Source organism: Theropithecus gelada, chromosome 2 (assembly GCF_003255815.1).
Source record: "Theropithecus gelada isolate Dixy chromosome 2, Tgel_1.0, whole genome shotgun sequence".
NCBI lineage: Eukaryota > Metazoa > Chordata > Mammalia > Primates > Cercopithecidae > Theropithecus > Theropithecus gelada.
In genome coordinates this window covers 75,263,011-75,290,157 of record NC_037669.1, presented here as the reverse complement: position 1 = coordinate 75,290,157, position 27,147 = coordinate 75,263,011, and the positions used below count along the sequence as shown (strand labels likewise).

Genomic DNA, 27,147 nt, shown 5'->3' with positions numbered 1-27,147 from the left:
ATGTTCTTTCTTGCTTCTGGGCCTTTGCACATGCTCTTCCTTCTGCCTGGAACACCGCCATTCCCACTCATACCCTCAATTCAACACACAGACACCAATTCATGTTTCGGCTTTGAAGCAGAGGTCACTTCCTTCTGGAAACTTCCCCAGCCATCACCCTGTCTCCAGTGTGGGCTCCTCCTGCACCTTTACCCACTATAGCACTCAGACTACACAGTCATTTCCAGCTCCCTAGCTTGCCTCTCTCATTAGGTTGCATTTGTCTTGTATACCTCTAGTGTTGAGCATGGATCTTGGCACTTAGTTGTCACTCAGTGTTTGTTTTTTAAGAGAGAGGGTCTCCCTGTGTCACCCAGGCTGGGGTGCAGTGGCATGATCATGGCTCATTGCAACTTCAAACTCCTGGGCTCAAGCAATTCTCCCGCCTCAGCATCCTGAATAGCTAGGACTACAGTTATGCGCCACCACATCTGGATACCTTTTTTATTTTAATTTTTTTTGTAGAGATAGAGTCTTGCTATGTTGCCCAGTCTGGTCTCAAACTTCTGGGCTCAAGTGATCCTCCCCACCTGGCCTCCCAAAGTGCTGGAATTACAGGTGTGAGCTACTGCGCACAGCCTCAGTAATTAAAAAATATAATAAAATAAAGAGATGCTTTGTTTAGGAAATCTCTAAGTTTCAACTTGGAGACTTTTCACCAGCTGTCGAGTGTCTGCTAGGCCCACCATGCCCAGAAGTCACTTTGGCCCCCTTTCCTTGTTGCATGATTACCAGGAGGCATTGTAACCCTCTGGGGAGTCTTAGCTCACAGACCTTTTGCCATTTAGAGTGTAACATAAGAAGGTCATTTCTGGAAGCAACATTGTCTGTGGTGGTACCTTTCAGCCCAGCAAAAACTCAAAAAATAGGGTGGTCTCAGCCAAGGGTCAAATTTCAGATTCGATGCTTTATGTGTTTGGCAGCGCTCTAGAGACAAATACATTAATCATGGAGGTATGCAATCTGGTTGGAAAATTCAGGCCAGATAGAATGACATGGGGAGAAGTGCACACACAAACACACACAACCATGAGCTCTCTTATTTGTAAAAACCACATTAATGGATGGCAGCGCTCTACCTCTGAAGTGATTTATAAATTAAAATAATTGCTTCTTTGAACTCTTCGGATATTAATTGACCTATCACTAATGTACGCACAGTCTTTAAACCATCCAAACATTACCTAAACATTTTTATTCCCTTTATTCTGGAAATCCAAAAAACCCACAAAAAATAGGCTCTTTGTTCTGGTGCCAAGGGTCATAAAGAAAAGCCATCATCTTTGATGACTTTGCAATTCTTATTCTATTTCTTCATCAGATTAATGCTATGTGAAATAGTAAGTACTCTGAACTCAAATGAGTCTTCCCACTCCCCTCACTCCTTAACAATCTCATCCCCAAGCACATGGATTCTGTTCTAGTTCAGATTTCTGGTAATAAGAGCAAGGCAATTCATTTTTTTTAATTAACCCTAGCTTTGAGTTCATATCCCAAACCACCCGAGACTGTGGGCACCTGGCATTTCCTTTCTAGGTAAAATGAGGTAGAAACTAAATTGGCTGAGGCTCAGATGTGCATAGACTATGACAAGCTTGCCAGGGGTCCATTCTGCAAGGGTGACCTTGACCTGTATTGAAAGGCAAGCAGAAAAACAGTGCTTAAGACAGGATCTCTAAGGCAGTGGTTCTAAACCAGGGGTGATTTTGTCCTCCAGGGGAATTTGGTAATGTCTAGAGACATTTTTGGTTGTTACAGCTTGGGGTAAGAGGAGAAGGTGTTATTGGCATCGAATGAGTAGGGGTGAGGGATGTTGCTAAATACCCTACAATGAATGCATAGCACCCCCTCAGAAAACCACAAGATTATCCAGTCCAAATGTCAGTAGTGCTGAGGCTGAGAAAAACCCTGCCCTAGAATCTGATATACTTGAATTTACTTCTAGGTTTGCTCCTTAGTGGCTGTGTGATCTCGGCAGAGTTTCTTGATCTCTCTGAGCCTCAGGCATCTCTTCTAGAAAATGAAAATAGTGATAAAGCATCTTCCTTGTTGGCATTTTGGCAAGCCTGGTAGTTGTGAAGTTTTAAACATATTTTCTATTTTTATTAATCTATTAATATTAGTGTACTTTAAATGGAAATGCCTATTGTCATGTTTTGAGGGGAAACTATAAACATCTCCATTTCCATTCCAAACCAAAATTTTATTTTCTCTTTAAATTAATGCATAATAGGAGATTATAAAATAAATAATTCTATCTATAAGATCGAAGGATTTGAAAACTTTTCATTTAGCATGACTAAGTAATATTAAATTCAAAATGTGAAAAACCCATTCTGTTACTAGGGAAAGATCAATACTTAACATATACATTTAATGGCATGTACACACATCCATGGTTTCTAAATTGGAAATACAATGATATTTACTTTAATTCAAATAGTAAAACAAAAACAAAAACCCTGTTCCCAGTAGGCCAAAACACATCACTCTAAAATGCCTGAGAGAATGGAAGAAAATGGAAATATAAGTCATATTCTGATATTTTTCTATATGACGATAATATGTAATGTCAAATTAAGCATGGGTATCAGCAAATATGACTTCTATGTAATACTACATAAAATTTAATATTTAATTGAGTAAAGAAATCATGTTTATATCAAGAAGTTTCTTGAAACTGTTATTTAAAATAAGTGTTTTGGTATCATATAGAATGAGTCTGCTAGTGTTTTTACATAACTTAAAAAAATACTGTCCCAAAGTAATTTGATATGTGAAAATCATTATCTCCCAACACTTCTTACGGCCGCAGCTCCCACTTCCTTGTGCTAGTCGTTATTTAATGGGTTAAAGAAGCACAGTCTTTTGGTTATTATGCAAATATTTTTTGAGTGCTGACTATCTCTTTCCACCAAGATGTGTGTTAGGGTTATAACTATGCTGTGGAACATGCAAATGGTCAGGAGGCAGGGCAGCTAATGAGTGAGGACTCAGAGAGAGATGGCTTGACTTCTGGCTGAGCCACATCTTAGCTGGTGGCCCTTTGGCCACCTTCTCAACTTGCCTGAAGCTTGATATCCTAAGCTGTAAAAAATAGGCTGATGGAATCTTTCTTATCATTTTGTTGAGAGGATGTTGGTACAAAGTACCTAGCTTGGGGCTTGCTGTTTATTAAAAAAATTGCTCAAGGGTGGGCACAGTGGTTCATGCTTGTGATCCTAGCACCTCAGGTGGCTGAAGTAGGAGGACAGCTTGAGGCCAGGAGTTCAAGATTAGCTTGGGCAATGTGGCAAGACCCTGTCTCAACAAATAATAATGAAAATAACATTTTAAAAATTAAAAAAAAAAGAAAATTCCTCAAAAATAGTTAACTGTATTAGTATGACCATTGTGTTATTTTTATAGTCAAGAAATGTCCTGGCTTTGGAAAATGGAGGCTGTTTTTCTACTGGGAAATTTAAAAAGCATTACAAACCAGAGGCTGAATAACTCATATTTCCTATCATAGTGTGTATAAGCTTACCAAATGCAGCCAGCTGTCCCAAAAACAACCTAGGGTTGCTATTGTTTTTTCTAAACTTCTGATGACCAACTGGCTGCTTAATCCAGTAGCTGGCCAACTTCTCTACATTGCATTGTTTACATATTTTCCTTAGACACGAGGCAGTGTTGGGAAACAAATCCTTTAGCATTCTCAAATTCAGAGTTTCTCTACACCCAGCTAGCCAATAGCAAAATCCTAAATGGTGGAGAAGAAAAAACACTCAACATGAGTTATTTTTATATACACACACACACACACACACACACACTCTCACACACATTTTTTTTTCGGGGGTGGCGGGACAAGGACCCCCTCTGTCACCCAAGCTGGAATGCAATGGTGAGATCTTGGCCCTCCGCAACCTCTACCTCCTGGGCTCAATAAGCCATCCCCCCGTCTCAGCCTCCTGAGTACGTGGGACCATAGGCGCATGCCACAGCATCCAACTAAATTTTGTATGTTTTTGTTTTTTATAGACAGGGTCTTACCATGTTGTCCAGGCTGGTCTTGATCTCCTAGGCTCAAGCAATCCTAGGCTTAGGTGGTCCACCTCCCAAAGTGCTGGGATTACAGGCACAAGTCACCATGCTCAGCCTCTTTTTTTTTTTTTTTTTTTTTTTAAATACAAGTAGTATTTATTGGTTTTCTTATTATAAAAGCAATGTATATTTCTCATTGAAAATACAAAAACGCAAAAAGAAAAAAATGCAAAGATTTGCCTCTAATCTCAATGCCCAGAGATGATAATTCTTCTGTTTTGCTTCCTTTTTTTTTTGCATGTATACATAATGTGTTACTTTTCCTTCAACAAAATTTTCTTATTTCATTTAATACTCTTATCAGGATCACTAAATGTTATTGTATTAGAGTAAAGTCAGCACATTTTTTCTGTGAAGGGCCAAACTGTAAGGATTTTAGGCTTTGTGGGCCATATAGTCTCTGTCACAACTACAGGATTCTGCCATTTTAGCATGAAAGCAGCCATAGACAATCTGTAAATGATTGGGTGTGGCTGGATTCTGCCCACAGTGGCCTGAATTTCTCCCTTGGCCTGTAGTTTGCTGACTTCTATACAAGAGCATCATCAGTTGTTATAATATTAATAGTTTATTAAACATAATTATACTAGTGTTATCATTGGTTATATTTCATTATAATAGTTATAATTACTTTTTAATCCTTTGTGTTGTGGAGACTTGTTGAAGAGTTATCTTGTTCGTGCCAATCTTGGGGAATTCGATACAAAAAGACAACAACCAAGCATTAAAGAATGGTTTTCCAGAGGTTAAGAAACACAAGAACCCTGACACTGCCCATAATTAAGGGTGTGCTTTTGTCTACCACCATAATTTCCTAAATTCCTAACGTGGTCTTGAGAGCAGTGTTCTCATGCATGGTAGGAAAACGCTGCCTGGTACTCCTGGCTCTGAAAGAGCTGTTGCATTGTGTTACACGAAGAGTGTGACTCCAGCCCTCAACTGCAGCTGCTACCAAGATCACTTGCTTTCTCCAATTATAATGTTGGTTGTTTCTAGATTGTTCTAATGGGGAAAAATATTCCTTTAATTGATTCTTTTTTGTTTGATTCTCTTGAAGCACAGAGGCATGGGTTGTAGGTTGTGTTTATGGGGAAGCGAACTTTAGGACAAATATTAGCATTCAGGAAACTTCTTAGGGAGTGCTCTGGGGATCAATACTTGTGGATTGGAGTGGGAGAGAGGTGGGATGGGCAGAGGGAGAAGCTGGGTTGTGTTACAGTCTCAACAAAGGCCTCAGTTGATCCCATTGGAAGCTCTAGAGCTGGGGTGGCCCTTCAGAATTGTCCAGAGTTGGAGAGAGGGAGTCTGGCCTTTATACACTGGTATTAACTAGTTTTTGGCTGAGGCTACCCCAAGAAGGGCAAGGCGCTCTCTTCAGCAGAATCTTTTTGCAAAGAGGGTCAACAACCAAGTGTTGGCTTCTGACAACACTCCCAGTAACTGGGAGAGGAAGCCCTTCATTCCTGCAGGGGTTTCTTGGTGGTATGGCATGTCTACCATCTCATAGGTAAAGTCTAGAAGAGAAACTTGCTCAAGTCAATGCTCTGTTCCCAGTTTCAAAAAATTAATGTAGTAATGTTTTGAAGCAGTGTGAAAGTTTCAGTCGGTTTAATTAAGTCATTTGGTTTAATAGCTTCATTCAATCATCTTATGAATATCAAGACCTGCAAACCCTCTATATGTAAGATACTGTTGTCTGTGTGAGTTAGATACAAAAATTCAAGGCATGAGTCTTGTCCTCAGAGAGCTTATAGCATTTTGGGAGAATTCAGGAATATGAGTTATAAGGTAAAATGAAAAGTGACAGTATTGGGATGATACAGTGATTCCTGGTCCTAAGAAACCATGGTTCAGCGAACTCAAATGCATACAGAATTCTCATTTTATTTTTTAAGCCATTGCCCCTTATAAGCTTACTAATAAATGGTATTAGTAACAATCATGGCTCAATTTCTGCTGGATGGAAGCCTGGAGTCAGAAACAGAATGTAGCTCTGTGGCAAAACCTGGAGACCGGTGTCATGGCCAAAATTTGTTGTTACCAATAGCCACAGAGTCATCTGAAATCCCCTGCCTTAGCTAATCCAGGTCTTGTACCATGATTCATTACTTTCTTCTGGATGTCACATTTTCCCCCTCTGGTGATTGTATGTAATTTACCAGCGCATTATAATACAATGCAGATATTACTCGTGGGTCCTATTGAATAAAAATACCACATTACAAATGTATTTTGGCTCACAAATGGAGCGCAGCTTCAGCTTTTTCACCTGCAAGTCTAAAATGAGGTACTTGTACAATTAAAAAGCCAAAGTGGGACTTTTTACTGGTGCCTGGAGGATTGTGAACCCAAGTTCTAGTTTATGAAAAAGTATACGTGGAATTCAAATGGCGGTAAAAGAGATCTCATTCAGAACACATAAAATACCAAAATAATTGCTTCTGTGAGACATACATGATGGTATATACAACTGCATAGGATTTTGTAGTTTTTAGGAAATACTGGACATCAAATTTGGTTTTCCCCAATGAGACAATTCTGTACCAATGACCAATGGTTTCATTCACTTATCCATTGAAATATTCATGTATTCATTCCTTCACTCAATACAGGACTGCTGTGTTGTGCATCTCCAGGCAGCACTGTTCATATCATTGTCTATGTGGATGGAGCCCCTGGAGCTTAGCAGTACACAGCCTGCACAACTACATTCAGTGGCCTTAACTAAACAATATTTACTGGACGAGTGTGTTCCAGGTGCTGTTCCAGGCTAGGCATTGAGAATAGAGCAGTGAGCAAGACAGACTTGATCTTGCCCTCAAGGACATTTATTTTAGATAAGGGCCTATAAAAAAATGAATAATTACAAAAATCACATAAATATGAATTTAAATAAGTGCTATGAAGTATAGGGACAGGATAGTCTATGGACCTCTGACAGTGAGACCTATGGTTCTGGACTGGCGGGGAAGAAATTCTAAGGAAGCAGTATTTAAGTTGAAGCCTGAAGAGTAAGTATATTTATATTATGTGAATACTGGCACTGGGGAGAATGTTTCAGAAAGAGAGAACAGCAAGCAGTTCAGGCCAGAGCACAGGATAGCCAAGGAATTCTGCTGGGGTGCAGAAATGGGAGAGGGAGGAGATGGGGCTAGAAAGACAGTTAGGTGCTAGACCTTTCAGGGTTTTGGAGAATGTGTTGACAATTTTGGTCTTCATCCTAAGAAAAATTGCAAGACATTGGATGTCCTATGCAAGAGAGTGACCTTTGCTATATTGCACTATCCGCGTTATGGAGAAGGCATTTGATATGGACAAGAACATATATAGTTGACAAGATGGGGGCAGTTGCAGCAACAGAAGTGAGAGGTAGTGGTGGCTTGCTCTGGGGCAATGCCAAAGAATATGATAAGTAGACAGATCAGAGAGATTTTCAAATGGAATGTCGTGCCCTAATCTCACTCTTTGTTATTTATTGGCCAGTAGATCTGAGTTATTTTGACCTTTGAGTGCTCTCAGGCAATATTAATTATCAACTATTGTGAGTGACTCTGTGAAAGGCAGAATTGTGTGAGTAAACATCAAAGACCACTGAAAGCAAGTATTGCATTTGGCTATTAATATATTACATAGCCAATAAAACAGTCATTGCCCTTTTATGTATCAAAAGCCCTTTTGTCAACCTCAAATTTAAGCCCTCTGTTGTCGTCCATAACATGTAGTACTCACCTCTATGGGACTGTGGTGAAGATGCAAAGAGAGAATGCATCTAAAGTATTTTGCACAATGCCTGTAAGATCATACTTACTACTGCTATTACTCATACCTATATTATGTTGGGGTTTAGGATGAGATTTAATTACATCCTTTTCCCTCTAAGTTGGGTACCAAAATTTGAGTAAACAGATACAGGTGTCAAACCAAGAGAGATGAAATAATTAGCTTTATTGCTGATATTGCTAACTTCAGGAATGTGGATTGGCTTTTCTGCCAAATCTAGTGATTGGTACAGATAACTCAATGAAACCTGTATATCTGTACATCATAATTTCTCCCTTGCCTCCCTCAGAAAGGGTATGAGCAAGACATGAACGCTGGTCCTCACCCAGGTTTACTTACATCATGGAAAAACTGAGGAGAACACGCTCCTTCCTCAGGTGAATCACAGAACAGAGAAGTTGAAAGCCTGAATCCTGAAGCTAGACTTTGTGAGTCATCCTGGCTGTGCCATTCATCAGCCAAGCAGTAATGCAAGTCTCAGTGTTTCTGTGACTCAGTTTCCTCATCTGTAAAATGGGAATGATAGTCGTACTACCTGCTAGGACAAGTGTGAGGATTGAATGAGTGCAAATATTGATCTCTGGCACATAGAATCTCCAATATATGTTTGTCATTATCAATATTTATGAGGAGAATTCAGAAAGCACTGCTCCACAAATGCTTCTTCAAAACCCCTAACAGAGAGGTTATTCCTCTCCCCAGGGGAAGAGCCAATGAGACGGCTGGAAGAGAAGCATTGCTCCCATACTTCTCCTTCCTGAGGAGTGGGGTATGAAGCCCTCCCTCTCTGCTGAACATTGAGCAGAGGGAAGGAAAGGTTTACTTTCCCCATATTCTATTATTTGACATAGTTGGCCTCCAACAACCTGACCTCTGCAGGTCCCTGTCTCTACCTGGAAAGAGCTTTGTCATATTCATCAATATATCCTTCCATCCTGTAGGGCCACACACTGGGCTCTGCCTCCAGTTGGCACTCAAGCAGTGCTTGATGGGTTTGAAGATGAGCATCTTTTTCTGAGATATTGCATTCTTATTGGATTAATAGTGAGGGGCTGCTGCCCGGTAGCAATATACTGGCCCTGAATGGGAAGTGTGAATGAGGTCCCCTTGGTCTGCCCCCTTTCTCTGGGCCCCCTAGCCATCTGCATCCTGATTTACACCCTGAAATTATAGGAAACCGGAAGCTAACTAAAACTTTCTTAGTGCAGGGCAAACACTTTCTACATTGGCGTTCCTCACTTGTGCCTTTTTCCTGATCTAGAATGTTGGGCTTCTTCTGGCAGAAGTAGAAACAAGTAATTGAGAAAAAACTTATTATCAGATGAACACGTTATACATTGATTTATTTGTTCCTGTACATGTGTGCTCATAAGTTAGGTTTAATTAAATGTGCAATATAGTGGAAGGATTTAGTTAAATATGGGATAGCAACTGGGCAGGATATTAGGAGGTCATGGACATCAGAAATAGAAGATTGAGTAGCTGCACAGACAGCATTCACAAAATCATATTGAGTAAAGCCTAGCACTGAACTATAGTAACAGTATGATCCTAACATAAGTCATACATGTTTACCTCATTATACATGTTGCTCCCCAAAATTATTGTTATTTGTCTGCTATATATTATCCACATCCCCAATTGCAATGTGTGTTAAATGGGACTTGGGCTATTTTGTTGGTCTCTATAGCCCCCTGGCCTTGTGGCAGAGTTTAGCAAACTATGGCCAAGCAGCCAAATCTGACACACTACCTGTTTTTTGTAAATAAAGTTTTATTCTAACACTTCCAGACCCATTGGTTTACGTATTGTTTGTGGCTGCCTATGTGATAAAACAGTGAAGCTAAGTAGTTGTATCAGACACTGTGTGGCCCTCACAGGTAAAAAAAAAAGGCCTATACCTTTTACTATCAGGTCCATTAAGGAAAATATTTGCTCATCCCTGGCCTAAACCACTGAATGACAAATATTAAGTGCTTAGTAAACAGTCATAGAATGAATGAGTAGAAGAAGAAATGAATACACATGGATACAGAGTGTTAGAAAATGCAGATAAATCAAAACTGTGAAAGGGATAGGACTGTGCTTAGAAATTTTTTTCTTTTTAAATCCTGTTATATTTTGTTTAACAATATAGGTTGAGTATCCCTAATCTAAAATTTCAAAGTCTGAAATGTTGCAAAATCTGAAACGTTGTGAGCACCACTCATTGGAGCATTTTGGATTTCAGATTTTCAGATTAGGGATGCTTAACCCATAAGTATAATGCCAATGTCCAAAAATATTCAAAATCCGAAACACTTCTGGTCCCAAGCATTTTGGATAAGGGATACTCAAACTATATATATTTTTATTTTAAAAAGCAGAAACAAAATTTGAAAAGTAATACTACCACCTATGTAAATTACTGAGAATATAATTTGGAGGTCTTGTGGTTCAAGAATTGCTGCAACTCTAGATTACTGAGTGGTTTGCTCATGTTTTTGTTTTTAGTTCAAAAGTAAAGTGCCCTCATCACTAATTACCCTTCTAATTGTGAGTTAACAGTGGGGAAAGCAAGCCCATGGGGATTACTTGCAAAGCTATTTTACAGCAGACTATGTGGGTTGTCCATGCATGAATGGAACAGACCCAACTTGTATAGTAATGTAAATAATATTCACTGACCTGGTCATTCATCAAAATTAAATTGATATGCGGCCCCATGAGGCTTGGTTATCTTAGTCTCGCCTCTAGACATAACATCTATCTGATAACTCACAGAGCTTCCAGACCAGCTCCATCCTCCTTAGCTTAGCTCTTCTTACTTTAGCCTTCTTAATAAGCCTTCTTTATATAAAACTCCATCTATTAGCCAAGAAAAGATTAATGAGCCTTTACATTTTTAAAAGATCAAAAAAAAAAAGAAAGAAAACAGAAGAGACATTTTATTTGTTTCACACAAGGACAAAAATTGGTCTCACTCACTGGCTTCATCCATCTTTATGCTCCTATGAATCTAGTTGGCTCTTTTGTACCTATTTGTTCATTTGCTTAATGGTCCTTTGGGGCCTCTCCAACTAGTAGCATAAGCCAGAAGAGGAGAATCAATCTATTCGCCAAAGAGGGTGCATTTAAAAAAGTCATTTTGCCTACTCCATTTCACAAAGAAACAATGGTTGTAAGAGCTCTGGGACATTAACTTTTCACAGGCAAAATATTCATCTTAATGCATATGGCCATAGGTTCAAAAAGTAATGTTAAGCTTGTGTATGTTGGCCACAGTAGTGCTATTCAAGACTTCCTCCTAGTTCCCTGTTGCAAAAAACTTTTACCCCACTGTGTTTGGTGTTTTTCTTTGCATTTCAAAGCCCTGGAATCAAATGCAATTGAGGTTGCATGCTGGATTTTGGGGGCACGTGTATGAATTTACATGCATTTATATCTTTAATGAATATTAAAGTGGTGGTATTTTTCTAAAGCGACTCAAAACAGGGTGGAAAATCTGACTTTTCTTTGTTTTAACCAGAAGTTGGTAAACTAGATGAAATACCCTAGAAAGAGACATGGCCACTTGAGTGACCTCATTAAATATGGCTACCCTGTCCCTCCCAGAACTCCCATTTTTTGCAGTTAGCCATTAACATGGCTAGGTTAAGTAGCATCCACTTATGATGAAGGTGCAACTTGCTCTTTTATTTGGGAGAGGAAATAAAATTATTCTGAAGCTCAGGATGATACAGCTCTTTGTAAGGTTTACTTCATAATTGATCTTTCTTGAGAGAAGAGATGAAATGTCTTGGACTGAACAAGATGAGGCAGCAGCCCTGATAAAATGGCACTGACGTATATGAACACATAGAAAAGAAAGAGGCGAACTGCAACAAAATGCCAACAGACGCAAAAGTCATGCCACCAGAAATGGAGCAGAAATCTATTTGTGAATCTACTTCGTAAAAGACATATTTTTTAAGCTAATAGCACCTTTCTATATAATTTCACATGTACAATATCACTTAAGCCTCTTTTTGCTCCATATCTAAAGCTACAGGAAGTCCAGCAGCCGTGCACTGTGCTTTTATTAGGTTGAGTATATCCAGATGATTTTAATAAAGTTTTAAAAGGACATTAGTTTCCTGCTATTTCAATGAAAACCACTTGCAAGATGAATTTAAAGCAATAGATCTATTTCTTGTCAACACATGCCCTTTCTGTATGCAAATATGCCACCCTTTTCTAATAACCAACAAAACTACACACAAACACAATTATCAGCTGCATGTGATATGGGGTAAAAATATCAACCTCATAAATGTTTAAGGATGAAGAGATGGTAAGAGTAATAGATGCCACTGTATGCTGCTTGGATTCCTCCTAAAGGACTGGGGTTCCTCTGACCTCCAACTGCTGGAAGCTCAGAGTCTTGGTTACTGGAGTCTCTCTCTCTAGGAGTTGTCCTCAGCCAAATGGTGGCTTGTCCCAGACCATGTGCACTCTCTAGAGCTCACAATCCAGTAACTTGTCAAAATGTCATGGAGTGGAAGGGCAAGGAGAGGTGTATAAAGACCCAGTCCCCTGATGTCAGATGACCTGAGGGACCATTCTGGTTTCAGAGCGTCCCTTGGGAGCAACTGAAGTCTGTGTTGTGACTGCATTATAATTCAGCATCTCCTTCTGCCCAGTTCTCCTTCCTGCAACCTCCCATTGAATTTCATCTCAAGAGAATTCCTCCCCTCACCCCCATGCCCTCCCCATGCAAATCTCCACCTCAGAGCCAGGAATGTTTTGGATTTCAAATAGTTTTGGATTTTGGAATATTTGCATTATTCTTATGGGTTGAGCATCCCTAATCTGAAAATCTGAAATCCAAAATGCTCCAATGAGCATTGCCTTTGAGCATCATGCTGGTGCTCACAACGTTTCAGATTTTACAGCATTTCAGATTTTGGATTTTCAGATTAGGGATGCTCTACCTATATTGTTAAACAAAATATAACAGGATTAAAAAGAAAGAAAAATCTAAGCACAGTCCTATCGCCTTCACAGTTTTGATTTATCTGCATTTTCTTACGCTCTGTATCCATGTGTATTCATTTCTTCTTCTACTGCTTCATTCTATCAGTGTTTATTAAACACTTTATATTTGTCAGTCAATGGTTTAGGCCAGGGACGGGCAAATATTTTCCATAATGGGCCAGACAATAAAAGGTGTAGGCTGTGAGGGCCACACAGTGTCTGATACAACTACTTAGCTTCACTGTTTTATCACATAGGCAGCCACGAACAATATGTAAACCAATGGGTCTGGAGGTGTTCCAATAAAACTTTATTTACCAACAAAACAGGTAGTGGGTCAGATTTGGCTGGTTGGCCATAGTTTGCCAAACTCTGCCACAAGGCCAGGGGGCTATAGAGACCAATGAAATAGTCCAAGTCCCATTTAACATACATTGCAATTAGGGGAGGTGGATAATATATAGCAGACAAATAACAATAATTTTGGGGAGTACCAAGTACAATGAGGGAAATGTGTATGACTCACGTTAGAATCATTCCTTCATGGGAAGGAATATTCTTCACCATCTTAGGTTGGGTTCCCTGCTCAGTCTTATAACATCTTAGTGAACACTTTTCCTCTGGACTTTCTAAAATATTGAACCACAGTACTCAGACACTCATTGGGGCCATCATTGGCCCCTGAAATATAAACAGCATAAGTTGGCAACCACTTCTCTTAGTAATTTTTATGGTCACTTTTGGCTTTAAAATTCTATGATGTTGTAAGTCAGACTGTTCAAGAGTCAGTTCTTGCATGGTTGATTTGCCTTTTCTGTATGTGTTTATGCAGCCCGTGTTATTGTTATGAAGGATCAAAGACATGAGACCCAATTAAGAAGGGCAGGTATTTCAGCCTGAGGGATGAGAGGGCAATAGGAGAGTAGGGTAGAGACAATTATCTGGACAGAAGGAACTGGCATAAAGAATAAATCCAAGAGAGATTCAAGAGGATGTGATGCTTTGGGGAACTCTGTATGTGGGTATGTGTTATGATAAAGGCAAGGGCAGAGATGGGGTAGAAGAGTTAAAACTGGAAAGACTGACTGGTAACTATGTACCAATGAGCCTTAAGGCATGTATCCTAAGGACAAGGAAGAACCAGTGAAGAGTTATAAGTAGAAGAAATACATGATACATTTTACACTTTGAAAACATCACTCTGAAGACTAGACAGAGTATGGTTTGATTTGGGGACAGAGAGGTGAGATAAGACCTTGGACTAATCATCATTAGTATTACTAAAAATTGTATTAAAAAATCGACAGCATTTTCTTCAAACTGGGTCATGAAATTAATGTACTGGAGCATGGTCAGTACTTAAAAAAAGGAAGAAGAAAAAAATAAAAGAACATAAATATTAGAGCACATTGCACATGTAAGGGTATTGGTTCATGAAAGTCTTATGTAGATTACTGTGAGTATGTAGATTACTGTGTGAGCTTGTGTGGTTGTATATGCAGTTTTACTGGGTAATGACTTCAAATGTATTTCTATATGTGGAGGTCAAAGAAGTTTGCTCAGCATGACTCCAGACCTCAGGAAGCCTTACAAATGCCTGCTACAAGTCACCATGGGAACCAGGTGCCAGCCATCAACAAAGCAGCACAAATCCATCTCTCTCACTAGAAAAATGGGCTCAAGAGAGCAGGCCCTATTGCTGATACTGAAGAACCTACCAACAAGTTCAAATTAAAAAGATTTGCCTCAAACAACCCAGAAATGGACTGCTATGAAAAGATGCATTGGTTTAATGTATTTCATATTTGTCAATGGCAGTTCTGGGCCATCTATGTGGTGTTAGATATTTGTGGTCTCCTCAACTTCCTGTGGTTCAGTCACTTTTTTGCTTAGCATTTACCATGGGAGAGCAGGGACAAGCCATCTGTGCAGGAAACTTCAAAGATGTGTTTTGGTTTACATTCTGTTACAATGAAGTCAATGCAAATTGTTTTTATGTTGTTTTTAAAAAATTTGTTATTTTACTTGTTTTTGGAAGGGGGATAATAAGGGGAGTGAACAAGTACTGACTATGGTTTGTAATATGGTGTGGCCTGACCTTAAAAAAAAAAAAAAAAAAAGAAGTCCAACAGATGTTGGTGCTGATTCACTGTTTTCAGCAGGAATCTACATTTTACTATTTTTCAAATTCTACTTGGATGCAGATTTGTCTTAGCAGAGGAAAATGCTAAATTTCCATTTAGATATATTTGCTTTCCCAGTGGCAAGTTGCCATACTGTTGTCCATTTCTTATTTTTTCAGAAAAAGCACAAACACTTCCTTGAACTTGAGGCTGACCTGAACTTTATTTGATGCCCTTTCAAAGGCCAACTGAGAGGCATTATTCCTCATGGAGAAGGCACTCAACTAAAGTTTAGAGTGAACCAGAAGGAACCTTAGGGTGAACATAATCCAATTCCTGTTAATTTAGCAGATGAGGCAGTTGAGCTTCAGAGAGGTAATGTGACTTGCCCAAGGACACAAGCTCACTGGTGGTAGAGCTGGGCCTAGAAACAAGCTCAGGTCTAGACAAGGCTCTACTCAGTTGACCTCACTGCCTCTTCAAATGTTTGGCCGCATCTCCTTCAGATGGCAATTTCATGGAAAACACTGGCCATGCAAATCAGATGAAGGTCAGCATGAATTTTGTAACTGACAAGAAAATTTCTGAACTGAATTTTGTTACTGGCAAGAAAATTTCCAAACTAATTGATATTGTAGAATTGGACATTTTATTCATTGGTTATTTTATTATCATAGTAGGAGTCTCCAGATAAAATTGGTAGTTTACTCACAGTACTTACTATAGCAGAAAAAGTGCAAGAAAAAGTTGCCTAAGAATACTTAATGTTTCTTATCTGATATATAGAATATTTTCCCCTTTTAATTATGATTATTGAAAGTGCATAAATTATATCCAGAGGAATTATTCAGATCACACACTGGAGTTGGAATCAAGGAGAGAACATTTCTACTAATTTAGACCAGGGTTCTCAAACTCAGCATTATTGACCTTTGGGACCAGACAATTCTTTGTTATGGGGGCTGTCCTGTGATTACAGGATGTTTAACAGCATTCCTAGTGTCTATCTGCCAGAAGCCACTAACACACCCCTCGTTGAAACAACCAAAACTGTCTCTAGACCTTGCCAGGTGTCCCTTGGTAAGGTGAAATAGTCTGAGTTGAGATTCACTCATTTAGACAAGTTTAGATGTTTAAAATGTAATGGGATAACTCTTTTATTAAAAGTATGGGTTATTTTTTCTGATCATAAGTGTAATAAATACTTATATTTTTAAAATATGGAAACATATTACTGAAATAATACCAAAATGCTAAGGTATTACTTTGCAATTTGGTATTATTGAAAATGACTGAAAGGTCAGTCTCCACATGTTGTCACACTCAACAAAAGCACAAGTCTGACATCCAAAAATCAATGAAAATAAACTTAACTTTCCACCAAAATCTCCCTAAGAGATATGGAGACAGGAAATGTTGTTCATGACCACCGAAATGCCCTAAATTCCCTCTTCGCTATCTATTAATTGCTTTCATCACAGCAGACAACAGTTACTCTTTCACAATCTCTCTTCTCCCTCAAACTTGACCCCACATTCCGACCCCTCCTAGCTGTCCTGTATCCTCTTCATGTCTATGCTTTAGTACCTGTCAACTCGTTTCTTCTGGCCTTTCCAGCTAGATCCTTGTAACCTCTTCTATGTGGCTGACTTACCCATTACTTAGATCCACACAAGAAAAGGCCTGGACTCTCCCTTGGAATGTTCTGAGATGAGGCAAGTTGTCAACCTTTACATAAGACTAATTTTTATCACAGTCATACTATAAAGAAGAAAATAAGAATCAGTGGCAATTCTACTAACAAACCACATGATTAACAATTTAGTAGATACCTAGGTAGGTCGTTTCAGCACATGGAGCTGTAAGAAGGGAATCAAGGTGAAAGTAGGTAGTTTGCATTCCCCAGGAATGAAGGAAAAATAAGATAATTTGACCTTTACTTCCAAATTCCTTTTTTTTTTTTTGAGACAGGGACTCGCTGTGTTGCCCAGGCTGGAGTACATATACATGGCTGTCTGCAGCCTCGACCTCTTGAGCTCAAGCAAGCCTCTCCATTCAGCCTCCAGAGTAGCTGGGACTACAAGCACACACCATCACACCTGGCTAATTTTTTAACTTTTGTAGAGACAAGGTCTTGCCATGTTGGCCAGGCTGGTCTCAAACTCCTGGGTTCAAGTGATCCTCCTGCTTTGGCCTCACAAAGTGCTGGAATTACAGGCATGAGCCACTGCGCCTGGCCAACATCCTTTTTTCCATTGAATTATGAGGCTGACTTTAAGATATTTCAGTTTAATGGAATCATCATCATTATCATTTAAGTATTTACTATGTACCACAGTATAGGCATTTTACAAGAATGACATAGGTAACTTTCAATACAACTACCAACACAGGTGCCATTAATAGTTGCAATTGACAGATGAGGAGCTGGAGTTTCTCAAGAGTTATATAAGCTGCCCAAGACCACATAGCTACTAATTTTTACTTGTAAGTGTAAGAAAAATTCCCATACTCAAGAATGTCTGGCCTTACCACTTCTTTTCCCATGTGTCTGTGTTTGAACACCTGGTGTGGCCAGGTGATGAGCATCCAGTTGCCATTTCCACTCATCTTTCATCAAACATACACAGAGAGGTGAAGAGGGACTGGTCCGATGGGCCATAGGAGACAGTTGGCCCATAGTTTCTATGGTAAGAACCTGTCTTAAGTATTCATCCCCATGTATGTCAGCCATGTCTGTGCTGGCTTGGAAGTGTCTTCAGGCCATGTTAGTCACAGTGTGCTCCACCATCCTGCAGCATCAACATCACCTGGGAACTTGGGAGAAGTGCAGAATCTCAGGCCATACCCTAGACCGACTGAATAGTTCCCGAGATGATTTGAATACAATGGTTCTGACATCTGAAAAGCTGGTCCCAATACAAGGAGCACACATTCCAATAATTCTCAAACTTAAGCATATATCAAAATCACTTGAAAGAGTTCTGAAAACAGATCGCAGAGTCTCCCTTTCCTTGTAGGGTTTTGGATTCTGTAAGTCTGGAGTGGTACCCAATCATTTGCAATGCTAACAAGTTCCCAGGTGGTATGGAGATCACAGTTTGTGAAACATTGCTAGTCAAATAAATGAAGAAACTCCTAAAAGTTAAGCAAAATTAAGCTACATGATTTTCTATCAGGTCTTCTCAGAACTTTAATATACAAATTCTCGGTTTGTCAAACTCTTTGGCTCATTGAAACAATTTTTACCAAACTATCACTATAGATTAGTCTTCCACAAAATGAACCTAGGGGACCACTGGTCTGCAAGCAATACAGTCTGGCAATTTTGACTGGAAAAAAAAAAAAAAGCTGAATGTAATAAAATGACCTCTTTGGTTGGGGGAAAGACAGTCCTGGTTTTGGTGTCAGGTCAACACAGCTGTTGTGTCTTTTAGCAAATGAATAGCACATTTCTCCAAGGGATTTGTACAGATTGAAAATAAATTCTAAATAATTGAGATTCACATAACATAGACCCGGAATGAAAAAGGGACAAAAAATATATCTGCAATGACATTTGAATTGCTGTTTCATCCCCCCCTATTGAAATACAAGCCAAGAATAAAACATTGATTAAATAGAGAGCATTGACATTTTACTCCTGTGGTGCTGGATGCCAGCCTAGACAAAGAGCCGGTTAAATTCAAAAGACAAAGAGTCCTTTTGTGAGGCAGTAAGTTCATCTGAGAGAAATATTAAGTGACGTCTCTAAGGACAGAGTTCTCCAACATCTTTACCTACTACACTCATTGAGAGTGGGTAAAATCACACTCAAAATATATGGGGAAGGAGGTTACAGGCATTTATTAAAGGATGGTTGGGATCCACATAAAACTCAACTTGTGTCTCCAGTGAGGCCAATTTACAATAGGAAATGAAAATCAAAATGGCCAATGAGAGACGAGCAAGAAAATACAGTCTTCCAAGTAAAGAAAACAAAGTGTCTCTTTTATCACATTATGGGGAGGAGATACAGCAGTGGGTAAGATGGATATTTTCTCTACCCTCAAAGATCATACACTGGAATAAGGGGTACAGGTTCAAAAATAATAAAAGAATAAATCAAGTAAGTGTTATGTTTGAAGATAAACAAGGAGAGGAGATGGAGAATAACAGGGTTTGGGTAGATGCTTTTTAGGAAGCATGCTCAGGAAAAGCTGCTCTGATTGAGTTGAGCTGAAAAATAAAGACAGAGAAAAAGTGAACCATATAATGTTTGGGTAAAGAGAGTTCTAGAAATCCAAAATACTGTGTGAAAGGACTACATCCGGAAAGAAATGGGGATATTTACGGAAGTGAAATGAGACTACATGTATTGAACATTTGCCTTGTACAAGTGATCATGCTGAGTCATCTGTGAGTGTGAGAGTGTGTGGTTGTGAGTGTGCCAGGATGGAGTGTAGGGGGTGAGATGCTGTTCAAGGACCAGTTAGACTTGGCCTTCTGTTTTCGGCCTTTTTTTTCTCCTGTGATTCATTCACTCAGCCCCCAAATGCTACATGATGGTTTCTGCCATGTTAATACAGAACAAATAAGCCATTTGGCTGTGTCCGGTTCTACATGTAGAGTCGTGTATTGTGTTCTAACCATGTTCTTCCTAACGGTTTCTTTTCCATCTCCCGCCTGTGGTTAAGAGCTATTCCTTGACATTCAGGCTAAATTCGGTTTTGCACAAACAACTCTAACAAGTTGAAATTGCGCAACAACTTTAAATATTTAATAAGGCTTGTCACTCTCTTCATTGTGGTGCTACAATGAGAGATGAAAGAGACTTTGGACCAAAATTGGGGCATGATGGCCCAAATCAATTCTCCTTGTATATATTATTGTAAAAGAATGTCAGATGAATGAATACTTTAGGTAGATTTTAAATATAAAGGGATAATTTATATATTTATTATGGTACAGGTAAAGATTTTTTATTTTTTATTTTTTGAGACAGGGTGTCACTCTGTCACTGAGGCTGGAGTACAGTGGCACAATCACAGCTCATCGCAGTTTCAACCTCCCCAGGCTTAGGTAATCCTTCCACCTCAGCCTCCTGAGTAGCTGGGACTACAGGTGCACACCACCGCACCCAGCTAATTTTTTTGTATTTTTTGTAGAGACAGAGTTTTACTACATTGCCCAGGTTGGTCTCAAACTGCTGGGCTCATGTGATTCTCCCACCTTGGCCTCCCAAAATGCTGGGATTACAGGCGTATGAGCCATTGCACCCAACCAGATAAAGACTTCTTAAGCCAATACTTACAAAATGAGTATGCAGGGGCTACAAATGTATGTAGAAATGATTTGGGCAAAGAACATTTTAGAAAGTAAGTATGCAGAAGAGTATTTTTACATTATTATTATAACTAAAATGAAAATAAAACACATGCAGAGAGACCCCAAAATCTTGGGGTTAATTATCAAATACTTTTTCTCAGTCACACAGGGCAGGGCATTTCTTCCTGAAAGACAAAAAGGACTGGCAAATGAACTTAAGGGAAGTGAGACAACTTTCTTTCTAAAGCTCACAGTGGTAGAAAGAATGCATTTATCTTTTCCTCTGTGATTTCTAATATTTTAAATCTGAGCATTTGCCTTCTAAGAAGTTCTAATCCCGGATACAGAAACTTTCCCACTGTCATAGCAGAGCAGAGGCCATGTGATTGCTTCATCACTCTGAAGTCCCAGATCCTATATTTGCTTTGTGCTTTTAAGTGTCATCAAGTTAATCAAGGCTGGCTGAAATTATTTGAAGACCAGGCAAAAATCTGCTTTTCCTTTCTGCAATATGGCCTGATTTTGTAATCATACCCACACGAATCTGGCCTGTGTTGTTAGAAAAATTATCTCCTCATTAAAAACAAATCTTAATAGGCCTAATTTGGAGTCTGCTTTTGTCTGTAACTTGATCAAGAGAGTAATGACTGTGAACCATGCTAAACGGAGGGAGAGTAAAAGGAAGTCAGAAACATTCAACAGTGCAGATTACGGTCACATCAGCATGCTTTGGGTATGCAAATAAAGCACACTGGGCAACAAAATAACATATAAACGGCTTGCTTCTATTTCAGTTCTTGACACTCTTATGGCATGTGGGAAAACCTAAGTCTCAATGAAAGGATTCAGTTTAAGGAACATATAATTGCTCTTTTTGGGGCCTCTCTTTAATTTCCTTAGTTGCAAAATGGGGATAATAATGTCTATAATTATTATAATAGGATGGTTATAAGGATTAAGTTAGTAAATGTAAAACATTTAGAATAGTGTCTGGGTTTCTAGTCCAGCACATAGTTAATGATAGCACATACCATAAGGTCTAGCTGTTATTATTGTTTTTGTTATTATTTTTGGTTCCCTCCGTCCTGCCACACCGCATTCTATGTGAGCAGGAACACCAGGAATAGACTCACAGAATTTCAGAACTTTTGGGTATTGCTTCCAGAAATGTGGTCCATGAACATCCACTGTTATTTAAGATATTTGTTGTATGAAAAAGGGTTTCTCTGATCAATAACTTTTGGGAAATGGTAGGTTTAATAAAATCAAAACCGTTTTTACCATAGGGTCTTTTAGAGGGCAAGGGTTCAGGAAAAGAATTATTTTTTCCTTGTACATCACTAGGCTCTTGGCCAAGACCCATATGACAAAAGACAGATTAACAAAAGAAAAGCAAATGTATTTAATGTCATGTATTTAACATAAACACATTCATATTTGTATTACTATAAATACAGATTTATTCAATATAAATTTTATGTGACCCAGGAGCCTTCAGAAATGAAGATGCAAAGAAACAGGGGAAAACCATGTATATTTACGGACAGTCATGCCAAAGTATGATTGGAGGACAAAAAGGTGTGGTCTGATGGTAATAAATGGGGTAGGAGGATCTCGGCAAGGCCTGTTTGTTCAGATTTCTTTTTGGCATCCATGTGACTTCCCTTTCCCCTGGGTATATGACAGGACACTGTCACAGAGCCTTTAGGGGAGAAGGGAGAAAGAGGGCCAGAGAGTAACCTTCCTTGGTTTTATGGCCTGCTTCAGGTAATAAGAGCATCAGGAATTCAAGTTTATGGCCTGCTTGGAAGGGAGGGGAGGAACTTGGAGAGAAGGTCAGAGAGACCTTCCTGCTTCTGCAGTTTTTTTTCCAGTTTCCTTCAGCTTAAACTTCTTGTATGCCAAGGTACCATCTTTTCGGGTATTGTGCGCTGAGCCTTGTCAAGATCCTTTAACATGCAGACAATATGAATCTCACAGAGAGTGATACTCTATTCAGTCTTTCCTAAATTTATTTGACCACAGAGCGCATTTGTTCTAGAATATCTTGTAACCCTTCAAGGAACATTAGTTCTTGAAGAAAATTATGGATGAGGACTCAATGATGCCCAAAGAGAAGAATGACTTCTAGGCTCTTAGCTAGTAGTGGGCAGAGTCCTGACATAAGCTTGCATCTCCTGCTTCCTATCCAGGATGCTTTGTACAAATTACACAGTTTGCTCTGTCCTGGATTTCTGCAGGAAAGAATCTTGGGTGAAATGAGAAGTAAAGCCTGCAGGTTAAAAACATGATCCCCGAAGACACATGGGACTTGGGTGTAAGTGCCCACTTCCCACTGTATGATCTCATGCCAGTTATTTCATTTTCTGGGGTCTCCTTTTTTTCCCCTCTGCAAATGAATACGATGATTACACTTGCCTTGTGAAGGTGTTGAGAACTTATAAGAGAAAATGCCTGTAAAGCACACACATTAATTATAAGCAATTTATTATTGTTCCTGGCACATAGCGATTGCTCAAAATATGTTGCCAATTATTGGTCAGTAGTACTTTAAAAGTGAAAATCCCATGGTAGGGACAGAGATCGGATGACAATTGCTTGTTCGCTGAGAACTTCCTTTGAAGGTTTGTCAGTGGAGGGTGCCCTAGAATGCTCTTAGAGAAAAGGAAGCTCTCTGTATTATTGAACCAGCCCTCAAAGGAATCACCATCTCCTCCTTTATATCAGTGTCATCAAGAAAAAAAGACTGCTAATGATTACTTGTCAGAGTAGAAGATTTTGGCCCAGGCTTGAGGTCTTTGGATTCTACTCCAGAAATTCCAAGACAGGAAGAATCAGAAGAGCCTCTAAACCAGTACTTCTCAATCAGGCTGGGTGTGCTATAGTGGGCCAGGGATCTGGGGCCCATCTGTCTACTTTCTGAAACCAGTCCAAGATCAGGTCAACATAGACATTGAGAGTCAGCTTTTGGAAACCTTCATAGTAATTTGCAGAGTAATTTTATGTCTGTTAGATCCAAATGATAATTTTAAAACTGGGGCTTGTATTTCTTTTACCTTTACACATTATTTCACTTTTCTAGTCATTTATTTTTCTTGTATTTTACGAAAGCATCAGTTCAGGTCATACTGAAAAGCAAAATAAAACTTGTTCTTTATTTCAAAGAGTTTGATAATTGATCTAGAAAAACGGTTCTCGAAACTATGTCCTGGGCCAGCAGTATCAGAATCACCTGGGAACTGGTTAGAAATGCAATTCTCATCCCTACCAAGATCTTCTGCATTAGAAATTCTGAGCTAGGACCCAGCAATCTGTATTTTAACAAGCTTTTCAGGTGATTCTTATGCATACTAAAGTTTTGGTTCTACTGGGACCATCTCCAGGATAAGTGTACCTTCTTCCAAATTTATTACAAGAACAGGTATTAATATCCCAAGCTCTGCTGTGCAAAAATAATTTAACACCATTTATCTAAAACCAAACTAAATTTACTTTGAACTACCACCTATTCAGGTTGATAGTAATTTCAATCTCATTTATTAATGGAATTAGGTTCAATTACAAGTAATAGAGACCCAAAAGAATAGTGGCCTAATCAATGAGCAGACTTTTGAAAAAAAGAAAGAAAAAAAAAAAAAAAAGGAAAACAGGCAGCAAGGGTTCTCTTGAGGCTAATTCTGTTTTCTGCCATACAACTCAAACCCCATGAAGGAAGAGAACACAGAGGCCTGCCTACCTTTGTTAATAGTAGGAAAACTCAAGGAGGACCCAAAGCAAGTTTCCACAGTACCATCCTGCCCCATCAACGATGATATTTAATCATCCCCTATGATAATCCTGCAGCCAAATCAATACCTAGAAGGTTTGAAGAGGCCCGCTCTGAATAGCTTGGAGTTTACACATAGATAGGTTTATTTTCTCCTTTAACCATTGTCTACTTAAGTCTTTAAGACTTCCTTCATAAGTTTTGGAACACAAAAGATTTCCTTCTTATCTTCATCGGTCTGTCAAGGATTCTCTCTTCTGTCATATATTTTTATTTTCTTGGTACAATTTCTTGTAACTGAAATCCTCAAGCTAAAAAAGGTGGGTGGAAGCACATTTTGTAAATTCATTCTCATGTCTCTGGCATTGATTCAAATCTCTAATTGGAAAACTAGTTTCCAAGGGGCACTAATTAGGCCTTGAGATTGATGCTTTGTGCAAAGTTTAGTCTTTTTCTAGTCTGCCACATTGTGTAGGTTCCTTTTTTCATCATCTCTAGTTTGTAGCTAAGGGATTTTATATTTCTATTGGTCTGGGCTATGGGCAACAGTTCTTACGCAGTGATTTCTTTTATGTAAGTGAAAATGTTGGCACTTCAGAATAAATTTTGACACATTTCCAATATCTACTACTGTATCTAATGAATTATGTAGCATTTTTCTTAATGTGCTTGATAGCCAATTATATATTTGTTGTACATTCATTTGGTTGTCAAATCTCCAAAAGGAAATATTCAGAATACCAAATTTGGCTTACTCCTGTTTATAGTCTCCAGTGTTGTATCTGTCCCATGATATGAATCATGATATGAATCTCTACCTTCATGATATGAATCTCTACCTTTTTGATATGAATCTCTACCTTTTTGACTCTTCAGAGTCAAAAATCCCTAGAATATATATATCAGCTTCTGGATTTAGATATACTTGAAGCTGATCTTTCTTCACCCTTATTTACTTTCTTAGCAAATACTTTTAGAAACAAAAACAGGAAAAGGTAGAATCTTATCAAATCAAATATTATGCCACATTAATTTATAGTCATAACTTGTTATACAATATGGATATTAACCTCATTCTTTACTTCCTCTTGCTTTCATATTCTAAAACACATTTTCTATCATTTTTCTTGCTTAATTTTAAAGAAGAATAGAAGTATTTGCAATTCTATTTAAAAACATCCACTTTTGAATATTTTGGTTCATTTTGTTCTAACCTCAGAGAAAGGTATCTTTTAGAAACACTGCCTTTTAAAATATATCCATATGTATTTTATTTATATCCATACGAATTCTTTTTTTTACCATTTATAAAGTAACACATACTTGTTATCACAAATTCAAACCAAAGTGTATAAAGAAAAAAGTTGGCTGTGTTTTGTTGCCACATCTTTGGATCTAATTGCCTAAAGATCAGGCAAATTGACATGGCTTCTGTAACTAGAGGTTAGCTGTTAATGAACCTTTTTTGCCGAATTACTGGCACAGTGGCACTCCCCTAGAGCTCTGGGTCAGTTGGATAGACGATTTTATGAATTTCGAGACAACATCTAAAATATATGTTGTTTTTCAACATCTTCTCCCAGTAAGTAGTGCCAAAACTTGCTCCTCTGCCTTTGATGAAGTGAATTGTAATAGGGAAGCTGAGTTAATTGAGGGTGAGATTTAAATTTTTACATTTTAATGTTTTTCTGTTTAACAAGATGCAGTGAACACTGCGATAGTAGTGAAATAGAATTTCCCTCAGCAGTCTCTTTGAATGACTCAAACCCCGATGTATTTGCTCTTCCCTCTTGAGTGGAGAAAGAATGATGGATTCAGAATAGATAGGGGCCATAAATGCAGAAGATATTTATTTCTGATTGGACCCTGACAGCTACCTAGCTTGTTTCAGAAATTAAAGGAAAAGAAATTTTTTTTTTGTTTTAAGGATGGTGAGAAGGAGGGTAAAAGTAGCTATATTACTTATGTTTAGCCCCAAAAAGGCAAATATATCACACACTTGATTTCACCCCTCTTCTGCCCTTGACAGACACTGCTAATCAATCAGGTCACATTTCCCACTGAGCTTAAATATAGCCTCAGGATTCTTCTTGATACAGCCCTCCGGGCAGCTGCTACCAATCTGTGTGGGTTGGCTTACGAGATTGATTTACAGAGTGCATTATTTATTCATTTATTCAACATTTATTGAACATCTAAACTGTGCCAGGCATGTTAAAGGCACTCAGGAGCAAGACATGAAACTTAAATTCCAATGAAAATCAAATATTTTTATTGCCTTTTTTGGTCCTGCACATTTGCTTGGCATGCAGTAGGTGATCTATATCTACCTACCTATCATCTATCTGTCTGTCTGTCTGTCTGTCTATCTATCTATCTATCTATCTATCTCACATTGCACTGAATTGTTATGTGAAGAGCATTGTGGCATCAGCTGACCCAGCTGAGAGGTGAAGAGTAGCTATAGTTCTCTGTCAAATAATAACATTTTTTCCACCTCAGTTCACTTCCTACTCAGGGTCTATTAAAAACAAATTCATCATCAAGATTAGTTCTCAACTTCGTAGGTTTTGAGGGGCAGGGGGAGATAGCCATGAGAAGAATCAGACATAGAATCTCATCTCATCCCTTAAATCTGACCTCTGAATGTCTTTTAGATTTGCTGATTGGATTCTTGCTAGAACACAGTATCAGACTTCATCCTCAAAGGAAATAAATTAAGCTGCCCCACACGAGGACAAATGGTTGACATTGTGTTCTTGCTAACATCTTGTGTGCAGCTGTGAACAGCTGTGTTCATGCCAGTTAAGCTGTGATAGCATCATTGGGGAGAGAGATAAAGGCCAATTCATTCACAAAGTGCTATTCAAAGGGTCTCACAGGTGTGCTCTAAGGATTGGTTTTCTGCTATCTCTCTTCTATCTAAAATGTATACTGACTTAAGGTGATAGGGTAATACAGTTCTGACAAAATTACAGGTCATCTCCCTCAAGGAATGGTGTTTTAGGAATATATGCTGTGAAATTCATAAACGAACAGGAAATAGAAAAA

The 27,147-nt window shown here is 38.7% G+C and overlaps 1 long non-coding RNA gene across 1 annotated transcript in view; it reads left to right on the top strand.

Annotated features, from left to right (window-relative positions):
• LOC112619093 overlaps window positions 1–27,147 on the top strand; it is a 326,539-nt gene that overhangs the window by 159,178 nt on the left and 140,214 nt on the right. Inside the window, exon 4 of the long non-coding RNA XR_003118174.1 lies at window positions 21,819–21,908. This is a non-coding gene — a long non-coding RNA (uncharacterized LOC112619093). The remainder of the gene's footprint in view (window positions 1–21,818; window positions 21,909–27,147) is intronic.